Genomic DNA, 12,263 nt, shown 5'->3' on the forward strand with positions numbered 1-12,263 from the left:
GCCCAAAATACCTTTTGGATTTTTGGTGGATCAGATTCATTCTGAAAGCATGAGGCTTAATAGCCACGCTGACCTAGTTACCATCTTTATCTTTCAGGGTAGGACCAGAGATGGCATTTCTAAGTGTCTGCTCCTTTTCAGGTTATTAATGACTTCCTCTCCCAGAATTCCTTTGAAAGCAGTTTAGGTGGGTTCATCAACTATTATGGAACTTGATGTCTTTAGTCTTTAAATGCCATCCCCACTCCCATCCCCCATGTTTTAGTCATTGAACTTTAGATGGCCAGGGATCTGATTACATGAAGTATCTAAGGTCTTAAATTTACAATTTAAGATAGGGTGATCAACTTCCTGGTTTTCCCAGGATGTAGGATTTTCGGTACTAAAACCAGGAGAGTTCAGGGAAACTAGGTAGAACAACAGGTATGTTTGCTTGGCATTGTCCATACTTCAGACAGCTTTTCAGGTTTCTCATCTAGCGTACCTCCAGTTATATATACCTGTTTAACCTCAGTTTTCTTAAGGGTAAAGTGGGGATAAAATTAGTATCTACCTTGATAGGTGCTGGTGGAAAAAAGAAACAGATAACTGTCTTAGTCTGTTTGGGCTGCTATCAAACTATCACAGGCCAGTCTAAACTAAGCTAAATGTATAAGCTAAGATGACATAGCTTATATATAACAGATTTATTGCTCACTGTTCTGGAAGCTGGGAAGTCCAAGATCAAGGAACCAGCATGGTCACATCTTGGTTAGGACCCTCGTCCTGATTCATAGCCAGATCCACTGGCTGTGTCCTCACATAGTGGAAGGAGCTAGGGGTCTCTCTGGGGCCTCTTTTACAAGGCATTAATCCCCCAAACCCCACCTACTAATACCATCACCTTTGGGGTTAAGATTTCAGCATATGAATTTTGAAGGGACACAAACATTCAGACCATAACAATAACCTAGGAGAATGTGCTTTTAAACTGTAAAGTGCTATAAAATCTTTATTCATTAGTATGTGGCCATATCAATGGTGATAGGAGCCTGAAGACACTCTCCTCATAGAATCATTTATTGTCAGTCATCTCAGTCATCATAGATTAATTCATTCATTAAATCCACAAATACTGGGCACCTACTAAGTACAAGTTCCTCTTCAGTAAAAAAGACAGAATTCATATCCACATGGAGTTTATCTTCTAGCAGATGGAGATATAAAATAAACAAACAACAAGACAAACCAAAATGTGTAGATTGTCACGTGCTATGAAGGAAATAAGGGAATGTAGTTGATGGGGTGGTCTTGTAATTGGTAGGGTGATGTAACTGGGGGAGAAGTGCTTCTTCTGTTAGGATGGGCCAGGAAGGCTTCTCTGAGGAGGTATATCTGAGCATTAGAAGCCAGGCAGGCAAAGCCCTGAAGGGAATAGGGTGGAGGGAACAGCAAAGGTGGGCCAGTGTGTCTGGAATGTAGCAAGAGCAGAAATAACGATATTAGACATCTAAATGGCTGCATCAGGTGGGTAGTTGGAGTTCCCGGGAGAGGTCAGCTGGAAATATGAATTTCCAAGTCATCATGCTAGAGGTGGAATTAAAGCCACAGAAGTGGTGAGATCATCTGAGGCAGTTTCCCGTGGTGCTTGTGCTACAGGAGGGGTGCGGGATAATTTCAGGTGATACACAGATAAACACTTGATGTTGTATTGTGATTATTTTTAATGTATTAGAAAAAAAACACCCCAGAACCAGACATGGAAGAAGATGAATGACATGACACAGCACATGGAATAAAATTCGTAAAGTACCTCTAAATATTTCTGTCTTTTCCTCTGAGTCTTCCCTGGGCGGCAGCATCACCTTCTCCCCTCTTCTCTCCCTCTTCTCTCTCTCTGTCTCTGTCTCATCTCTCCTCCTCAGAGCAGCTTCTTACCTCTACCTTCCTCCCCTGCTCCCCTACTTCTCTCCCACCCCCTTTTCTTTTCTCGGTCAGAAATAGCTCTTGCCCAGCCTCCTGTTTCCATCTCATACTCATTAACCAGCTGCATAAGAATCTGCTCGACTTAAAAGGACGCTGAAAATTGTAAAATAACAGTATTTTTTTCTGATGTAAATATTAATTTTTCTTTTTGGCACAAAAGGCCTGAAAGTCCAACCACATCTTGGTGAAAACCCGTCATTGGTGTGTAACTTAGGACTTTGGGCACAGGATTTCAGGAGAAATCTTGGGAAGGGTGGCCTGGATGAAGGAGAGGGGAGAGGATTTAAAATGGTGGGGGAACCCCATCCTGCAGTCCTTGAGAGCTCTGGCCTCACATGGACCTGCCCTGCCCACCCCAACTCTGAGATCTTGGGCAATTAACTTCTTTCCTTTGAGTTTCAGAGAATCTTCTGTAAAAGTGGGGATCACATTTACTTTGAAGAGTCATTATAAAAATTAAACTAAGTGAACTAGCACATATTAAATTTTTCCTACAGTGTCAATAAATTAGATGCATTATTACTTGTATTTCCCCATTACTATTTTCAATTAATAATTTAAAAGATATTTTAAACAACTTTTATTTTAAAGATATGTACAAAGTTTAATTTTCATGATATTTACTTTTTACATTTACCCTCTATTTGGAAATTAACAAAAGTTTTCCCTTTATATAGCTTTTCCTTTCAAACAAATTTACATACACTTTAAGATTTGGGTTGACTTATGGGGAAAAATAAATAATTAGTACAGCTCATGTGGGACACGGGATAATTTTGGGAAAAGGTGCTCAGATAATTGAAGTTTAAGAAACAAAGATAGAAGAAGAGATTACAGCTGGTCTGTTTTATTTTATTTGAAAGGGGTCTTAGAAATCAACTCAAGCCTTACTTTCTGTTCAAGGAATTGTTTTCAGGTAAATTTGGCAAATTTGTCATTAAAAACAACAAAAGCTGGGCTTCCCTGGTGGCGCAGTGGTTGAGAGTCCGCCTGCCGATGCAGGGGACACGGGTTCGTGACCTGGTCCGGGAGGATCCCACATGCCGCGGAGCGGCTGGGCCCGTGAGCCATGGCCGCTGAGCCTGCGCGTCCGGAGCCTGTGCTCGGCAACGGGAGAGGCCGCAACAGTGAGAGGCCCGCATACAGCAAAAAAAAAAAAAAAAAAAAAAGCCAGCAGCACTATATCCAGTTGCGTTATTTATTTTAGTTTTAGTTTTTCAGATTTAATTAAAGATTTGCTGGGAACTCCTACTTATCCAGCCTACTCACGATGATAATCTAGAATGCAAGCTTAGTTATTTCACTTATTAACGGCTGACAGTACATTAGTCTCTGCAGATCAAGGGGTACCTTTAATTAATACTCCAAAAGAAAAATTATAATCAACTAGCTAGAATCTTCATTAAAGAAAGATACAGGAACGGAGCATCCTAGTTCTTGGTTTCTAGAATGTCTGGGCTATTCCTGTATAGAAAGAAGCTATCTGAATATAAGACTTTTTCTGAGCTTGGAAACAAATTGTTATTCTTTGTGGGAGACAAAAGTGCGAGGGAATAGGGATTCTGTGTATACGAGGGGATGGGCCAGATAAAGCAGTTTTAGGGCAAAAGATACTGTGAGTTCCCATCCCTCACCATCCCCTAACATTTTGTGTTGATGAAATCTGGTTAAAAGGAAACCCTGAAGAGGGATATAACAGGTAGAGAAAAATAAGAGCTAACATTTATTGAGTGTTTGTTATGCTCTGGGCATCATCTGTATTTGAACTCATTAAATCCCCACCAAGACTGTTCGAGGTAATAATATTATTTCCATTTTATAGATGAGGAAACTGAGAGGTTAAGTAATTTTGCCTAAGTTTAGGCATCACAGCTAGTTTGTGGAGCCAGGATTCAGGACCCAGGTGCTCCATTTCTGGGAGTCTAGGAACCACTATTGTTAAGATTACTTTTATGGTTAAGATTACTTTTATGGTTAAGTTACTTCTGGGAGGCTCTTAACCACTATGCTAAGCTGCCTTTTTTAGGAAGGTCACAAAAGGGCAACCCACAGTCTAGGGGATGTGGAAGGCGAGGAAAGAGAAAGATGCTGTTGCTAGGCAACACATCTGGTTTTCTGAGCTGCTAATTGAATCTGAGTAACATAGATATATGTGTTTGTTTGAAATTGCTAGTTTATTACTGACCAGAGGAAACTGCCTGGAATTAGTGTAGCTCTTGAGAGAGAGGAGTGATTCTACAGTTCACTCTGGAAGGGCTGGGGAGACATCTGGCAGAATCACCCTATTGCCTGGCAGCATTTCTCCCTCTCTTCCCAGCTCGGTCCCAGGCCATACGTCCCTGATGTCTGTGTGATGACATTTCTGGGTGGGCACTGATGACTGACTCAGACCATGGCCTCTCCCACCAATCACACTCTGGAATGGTTTATGGCAGTGACTCCCTCCTGGTTTTGAAAAATAAACAACCCCACTTACCCACTGAACCTTCACTTATTGTTGGTTATTTAAAAGGGAGTTACTTTTTATTTTTTGCAGTTCAAAGTGAATTTAAATTCATGCTAAAATTTAAAGGTACTTTCATATAACTTTTATGAGACATGAGAAATCTTGTGGAACCAAGATAGTGTGATACATCTCTGAAATGTCTGAGAATCACTGGTGTGAGCCCAATTCCACTAGACAAGGATTTCTCTACCTTGGCACTATTGACATTTTGGTCATATCATTCTTTGACTTAGGGGGCTGTCCTGTGTATTGTAGGATGTTTAGCAGCATCCCTGGTCTATACCCTGATGTTAGCACCACTCCCTCTTACCTGAATGGTAACAAAAATGTCTCCAGATTATGCCAAATATCCCTTGATGGGCCTTCACTGAGAACCGAGAAAGTAAAGTATATTATTCTATCTAGCTCTTGCAGTAGAAAATGTCACTCCTCCTAAGGATCAGATTCTAGTATTCCTAATAACACTTTTGTTAATTACCCAATAAATATGTGAATAACATTCTCTTGGTAAAAGACTCAAACAATACTGAAGTTTACAGATCAAACTGTGGAAATCCTTAATGTCCCCCACCCACTTTGTCCCTATCTCCTGTGTGCCTCCTCTTAGTTTGCTTTCCAAGGAAATTTTTATTGCTTTCTTTCAATACATTCCAGACATCTTCATTTGGTCCATGGATAGAGCCTTAATCATTTCAACAACTACTGCAGATGTTTTTTTCTAACTTGTATGGCTCTAATTTCAACTCACAACATTTTTAAAAGCCCATTTCAACTTCTCACCAAGCACAGCTACCTCAAAAGTCTTTTCTAAGTGTTAGAAAAACGCAGAACAACCACGGCAAGAACACATGGCATAAACCAGTGGTTCCCAAAGTGTGGTTTCATAGTAGCATCATCTGGAAACCATTAGAAATGCAAATTCTCAAGCTCCTGTCCAGACTTGCTAAATTAGAAACTCTGGAGATGGGATTCAGCAATCCGTGTTTTAAAAAGCCCTCCAGGTAATTCTGAGACACCCTAAAGGGCAAGAACTATTGGTATGTAGATTAAAGCTCAAGATTCAAGAAAATGGATTGGATTTGTAAGAAAACATCGAAACTAAGGCCAACCTGACTTTCTCTGGTAGAGACAGAATGAGGATCTTACTTTTCCAAACAGATATATGAAGAACTCAGAGATAAGCATGGATATCTTTATGTCATTCTGAATCTTGCTTAACCAGCCCTCACATTGGAGCTGGGGGTCGAGTGTTGTTGAAGATGGATAAGACCTGCCTTTTCCCCTTGAGAAACTCGTAACCTAGGATTGGAGAAAGTCTGGTGCACAAATAATTGCACTATGATGGGATGGTTAACATTGAAAAGGATGTTCCAAGTGCTCTCAGAGCAAAAGGAAGGAGCAACACACTCTGCTTAAAAGAAGGGTAGGAAAGGTTTCCAGGTAGAAGGATAAGCATGTGTAAAAGCACAGAGGCAAACTGACTTGGTGCAAGAGGATATAAAGGGGAGGAGGAGAGGCTTTTTGGAGTAGTGCAGTGTGAGTAGTCTTCAGGGATCATTGGGCAGATTGAAGAAAGAGGTTTCTAGCTAGATTATAAAGGGTTTTTGTCATGCACCGAAATTTGATTTACATTCAGAAAACTAACAGAAACTCAACAATAAGAAAACAAACAGCCTAATTAAAAGTGGGCAGAAGATCTGAACAGATACCTCACCAGAGAAGATATATAGATGGCATATAAGCATATGAAAAGATGCTTGGCATTGCCATTAGAAATTGCAAATTAAAACAATGACATACAACTTATACACCTCTTAAGAATGGCTAATTTTTTTTAAAAAAAACTGACAATACAAACTGATGGTGAGGATACAAAGCAGTAGGAGCTCTCGTTCATTGCTGATGGGAATGAAAAATGTTTTCCACTTTGGAAAAGTCTGGTACTTTCTTACAAAACTAAATCTAGTCTTACCATATGACATAGCAGTAGTATTCCTAGGTGTTTATCCTACTGATATGAAAACTTAGGTCCACATAAAAACCTGCACAAACACAAATGTTTCTAGCAGCTTTATACATAATTGCCCCCAAATGGAAGCAACCTTCAATAGGTGAATGAATAAACTGTGGTACATCCATACAGTGGAATGCTATCCGGCATTAAAAAGAAATGAGCTATGGGGCTTCCCTGGTGGCGCAGTGGTTGGGAGTCCACCTGCTGATGCAGGGGACACGGGTTCGTGCCCCGGTCCGGGAAGACCCCACATGCCGCGGAGCAGCTGGGCCCGTGAGCCATGGCTGCTGGGCCTGCACGTCTGGAGCCTGTGCTCCGCAATGGGAGAGGCCACAGTGGTGAGAGGCCCGCGTACCACAAAAGAAACAAAAAAACAAAACAACAAAAAAAGAAATGAGCTATGAAGCCACAAAAAGACATGGATTAATTTTACATGCATATTGCTAAGTGAAAGAAGCATGTCATGAAGCCATAAAATGCTACATACATAATTGATTCCAATTATATGATATTCTGGAAAAAGCAAAACTCAAGAGATGGTAAAGAGGTCAGTGATTTCCAGGGGTTGGTGGTGGCAGAGGAGGTTGAAGCACAAACAGTTTTTTAGGTTGCTGAAAGTATTCTGTCTGATATCATAATGGTGAAACAAGATATTAAGCGTTTGTTGAAACCCATAGAACTTTACAGATCAAAGAGTAAACCTTAATATATGTAAAAAATGTATGTGTTAAAAAAATCACTTAGGAGATTGAGGGATCCAGGATGGTATGCAGAATGTGACAAAAGAATCTAAATGTAGTACAAATGTGCAAAACAACTTTGCTGAAGGGGGTGGGGGAATAAGGTACGGACCTACGTAACTTAAGGAGTGAATGGAGTCTGTAAGACTAAAGGCAACAGGAACTGTTGTTTAAGCACTGTACCCTAGTTAATAATGTCGTTTCCCACAGGGGTATGGGTTCACAATTCTGAAACCACTATACCTGTCCACTGGAATTGAACAATTAAGTAAATGGATGGTAGATGGTGGAGGCCAGAGGTTACAGATGAGCAAGGGAGGAGGCCAGAACTGATCCATGTGGTAATGGATTAGAGTTGAAGACATCAGAATGAACTCATGCTTAGCTTAATACAGACATAGACAGTTACGTATAGAAACAGTATACACCTGTATGTATCTCCTTGCTCTGTCAGCTGAGAAGGGCTAGAAGCAACACCACCCCAATAGCAATAGGACACACCTGGCCCCAGATCTTGGCTTCTAATACCATTTTCCAATAAAAAGGAGCTAGGGTTCCTTGGGAAAATGGCTGATTCTGGGTTTGGCACAGTATATACACAAAATGATCCTGGAGCATCTTATAGTGCCAGGAAGAAAATGCTCAAAAACGGAACAAAACAAATGAAAAAAAATCCTCAATGATGTCAAATAGCCAACTGCAAGATCTCCCAATGGCCAAAGCTAGAACAATCTGGCAACAAAATAAATGGAGTAGTGTTGGACTATAAGCCAAAGTATAAAATAAATATAAGTCTAAATTGATATAAATAAATGACTGCATAAATAGAGAATAGACAAATCTGTGTAGAAATTAAAATGATTTATATACTCAGCCCCTAAAGAGGTAGGGTATAACTCCTTCTCTTTAAGTGTGGGCTGCACATAGTGATTTTCATCCAAAGCGTACAATATAAAAAGGAGAAAAAAGGAGTAACTTTACAGTGGAGATGCCAAGTGATCTGGGTTAACATCAAATGTGAGGAGTCATCCTGACAGCATGCACTATTGCTATGATGTGATGAGAACGGTGCTTTGCTCACTGGTCTTCTTCCCAGAAGCACATTACCTCAGTCGTGATATTTTCATGAGAAAATATCAGACAAATCGCAATTGAGGGACACTATATAAAATACCTGACGAGTACTCCTCGAAACTGTCAAGGTCATAAAAAACAAGGAAAGTCTAAGAAACTGTCACAACCAAGAGGAGCCTAGGAAACATGACTACTAAATGTAATGTGACATCCTGGATGGGATCCTGGAACAGAAAGAGGACGTTAGGGAAAACCCGAGAAAATCTCAATAAAGTATGAATTTCAGTTAATAAAGTTATCTATATTAATGCATTGATAGTGACAAATGTGTTATACTAATCTAAGATGTTAATAATAGGGAAAATTGGGTATGTGGTATATAAGTTTTCACAATAATTCTTTAAGTCTAAAACTGTTCTAAAATAAAACATTTATTAAAAAAAACCCTAGAATATAAAAAAAGAATGTATATATGTGTATAACTCAGTCGCTTTGCTGTGCAGCAGAGATGGCACAACACTAAATCAATTATACTTCAATTAAAAAAAAAGCCTGCGGAGAACCAATGAATGGATTCCCAAGGAAGAGTGACATCACCCCTTTGTAATATTCTATGAAATGGTCGATTTAAAAAAAAAGAGGGCTTCCCTGGTGGCGCAAAAAAGAAAAAAAATAATAAATTTCTGAACTCTCTGAAAGTCGCAGTGCCTGTTGCTTGCAGACATTAAGGTGACATCCTGCAAAAGAGAAAAACAAATTCTCATGGAGGGAGACAGTTGAGAGAAGGGGTATATAACATTCTCATGGACCTTTGAGGGTTTTGTTTTTTTTTTTGCGGTACGCGGGCCTCTCACAGTTGAGGGCTCTACCGTTGTGGAGCACAGGCTCCGGACGCACAGGCTCAGCGGCCATGGCTCACGGGCCCAGTCGCTCCGCGGCATGTGGGATCTTCCCGGACCGGGGCATGAACCTATGTCCCCTGCATCGGCAGGCGGACTCTCAACCACTGCGCCACCAGGGAAGCCCACCTTTGAGGTTTTGAAGGACTGTCCTCCAGAGTACCTTAAATCTTGGCTGTGCCTTGGAGATGCTCTGGTTCTCTTCCAGGACCCTCCTTCACTCCTGCGGTTGGATTGCTTCCTCCATCCTAGTGGTTACACTCTATTGGGCAAAGGATTGAGATGAAGATCCCAGGTGGATTAGTTTTCTATTGTTGTCCTAACAAATTACCACAGGCTTAGTAGTTTAGAACAAAAACCAAAAGGTATTATCTCACTGAATCTTTACAGAATACTCGCCTGATAATATTAGTTTTTACTATTTCATTTTTACAGGTTTATGTAGTACTAAGAGGTAGACCGTGGTAGATGGTCTCTAAAGATGGACACCATATTAGCCTTGCACTACTTCCTCCAAGAATATTATTTCTGAGAGAAATAAACTTATATCTTGCTTAGGTCACTGTTAAGTCAGATCTCTGTTCGAGTAGCTAAAGCTATATCCTGACACAGCCTCCAAATATAGCCATTTTCCAGGTTCTGTGATTTCTGTCTCTGAACCATCTTCCCTGCCCATCCCATTGTCTCCATTCCCACTGTCATGCCACCAGTTCCTTCTTCTCTCAGTTACCAAGAGAGCCTCCTAACTGGGCTGGTCTCTGGTCTAATGGTTTTCAAGGCAATTCTCCTCCTAGGGGATAGGGGATATTTGGCAAAGTCTGGAGACATCTTTGGTTCTCACAACCAAAGGTGTGGTTATACTGGCGTTTTGCTGATAGACATCGGGGATGGCGCTAAATATCCTACAAGGCACGGAACAGTTCTCCACAGCAAAGGCTTGTGAGGCCCAAATGTCAACAGTGCTGAGGTTGAGAAATCCTGACCTAATACATCTCCTGTATTCTACCATGATAGACTCACACTTCAGATTGGACCCATGCCCCTTGTGGTACACACCTGTCAGACTCACGGCTCCTATCATCCTGTGTGCAGCCTTCCTACCTTTGGGGAAATCCGACTATTATAAGTCTCACTTCTTCAAGGAAAGAGTTCAGACCCGAAATTCCAGCCTCCTTTGCAGCCAGGTCTCAGTTTCTTCCCTCAATCAGATGCAGCCCATGAGCCTTTGATTTAGAAGTGAGCAAGGTAAGGAAACAGGCTCTTTTGGACGCTTGGCATTTTCTTGGTGTAAAAACATGTGGCATTTGAAGGTGGCCGCCATTCCTCAGCGGTTCCTGGCAGCGGTGACAGCAGCTTCCTCCAGGGTGGGGTAGGGCGGCAGCAGCAATCCCAGTCATGAGAGTTTCCTCATCAGGCCAGTTCTTCAGCGTGGTTCTGAGCGTCATTCCTGGAAGCTTAACTTGGAGTCACTTCCCCAGAATCCCCAAGCTATCCGGTTTCCTTTTAATGTGTTCTTCTTCTGCATAGTCAGAGTCAGCCTCTATTGCTCAGAACTAAGAACCCCGATAGATAAAGCCTCCCCTGCTTAAAACTCTTCAGTGGCTTCCCATACATTCTAGAATGTGTCCCAAATCCTTTGCTTAGCTCGAGGCTCTTCTTTATCTGGGACATACCCACTCTGTCCATGTTGAGCCACCCTGGTCCTGTCACCCTTCCTCAATTCCGTATTGCTTTGCCACTCAAGAACCCTCCTGGCACAGCAACCCTTCTCTATGTACCCCAGTCCCCAGTCTCATCTCTATCATAAACAAGATACATTTTATGCTCTGACACAGGAGGTGATTCACTTACCTGTAAGCTCTGCACGGGTAGGCACATGTCTTCTCAGCACCTAGGACAATATCTGGCACAAAGCAGGTGATCAATACATTCTTATTTAATGAATGAAGGTCAGTGTGGAAAAGCACTGCCACCTATCGGGAGAAACTTTATTCAACTCTTATGATTTGGAAAATGGTTATCATACAAGGATGAAACTTGATGATACTTTCTTCCTCACCTAAGTCATCATCCTCATCATTGTTGCCAAGCCCTCTGTGGTAGCCATACTCCCAGATGGCCCCCAATGATCCCTGTTTCTTGGTACTCAGCCCTTTGTGTTGATTCTCCCACACTGAAGGCTTGGATTGTGATCAACAGAATGTGAGTGAAGTGATGGTGTGTGACTACTGAGGTGAGATCATTAAAGACATTGTGGCTTCTGCCTTGGTCTCTCTGGGATCACCGGCTTTGTGGGAAGTGAGGATGTCACTGGGACACCCAAGTGGCCCGATGGGGAGGTCCATGCAGTGAAAAGCCGAGGCCTCCGCCAACAGTCATGTGATTGAGATACTCCAGTCCTGACCTACACCTTGACTGTAATCTCATGAGAGACCACGACACAACCAAACAGCCAAGCCAAGCCCAAACTCCTGCACTGTAGAGAATCTGTCGGACAATAAATGTTTGTTGTCTTAAGTTGTTAAGCTTTGGGGTGATTGTTATGCAGCGACAGATTACTAATATACTCTTCTACACAGATCACTGACTACAAGCTGTTTTAATTTTGCTGTAAGGGCAGAAACTACCAGAGCCTGGGCTCAACCTAAGGTTTCTCAGAGCGTATGGTGCTGGAGCCGGGCACCACGGCGGAAATGGGGTAAGAACCAGGTACACCTGGGCCTTGCGGAGTGGCGAGTAGTTTTGCCTGTAGCATCCCTTTCAGCGTTAACGTTCTCCAGGCACAACTGGAAAGAGGTGACACAGCGACAAACCAGAAGAGCCCCGACACCCGCTCCTTGCGGCAGTCTGGGCGCTTGCGCAGTGCGCTCCTAGGGCTCCCAGGGGCCGCTGTCGCGCGCCGAGTCATCGATCGCGAGTTCCCGAGCGGCCTGGCTCCACGCAGGCCACCAGCAGCCTGCTCGCGGGGTGGGCTCCAGGGGGCGCCCTCAAGAGAGGGGGTGGGGCACTCATGTTCCAGAGACCGGCCTGGCGGGGCCTTCACGCCGTTACACCTCAGCATCCCC

The 12,263-nt window shown here is 42.4% G+C and overlaps 1 protein-coding gene across 6 annotated transcripts in view; it reads right to left on the reverse strand.

Annotated features, from left to right (window-relative positions):
• Positions 1–11,936, reverse strand: part of BPIFC (BPI fold containing family C) — a 55,183-nt gene extending 43,247 nt beyond the window's left edge. For 3 of the 6 annotated variants that reach the window (XM_029204882.1, XM_029204884.1, XM_029204880.1), the window contains exons 1-2: positions 11,050–11,172; positions 9,362–9,460 (exon numbers count right to left, since the gene is read on the reverse strand). The gene's annotated coding sequence lies outside the window, so the exon portion shown is untranslated. Of the gene's footprint in view, positions 1–1,792; positions 1,806–9,361; positions 9,461–10,254; positions 10,307–11,049 lie in introns of those variants that run through there. The other 3 variants (XM_029204881.1, XM_029204885.1, XM_029204883.1) reach the window with 3 other exon arrangements.
• Positions 11,937–12,263: the final 327 nt, after the last annotated feature.

The sequence above is a fragment of the Monodon monoceros genome, unplaced genomic scaffold (assembly GCF_005190385.1).
Source record: "Monodon monoceros isolate NGI ecotype Baffin Bay Population unplaced genomic scaffold, NGI_Narwhal_1 Super_Scaffold_6, whole genome shotgun sequence".
NCBI classification, from domain to species: Eukaryota; Metazoa; Chordata; class Mammalia; order Artiodactyla; family Monodontidae; genus Monodon; species Monodon monoceros.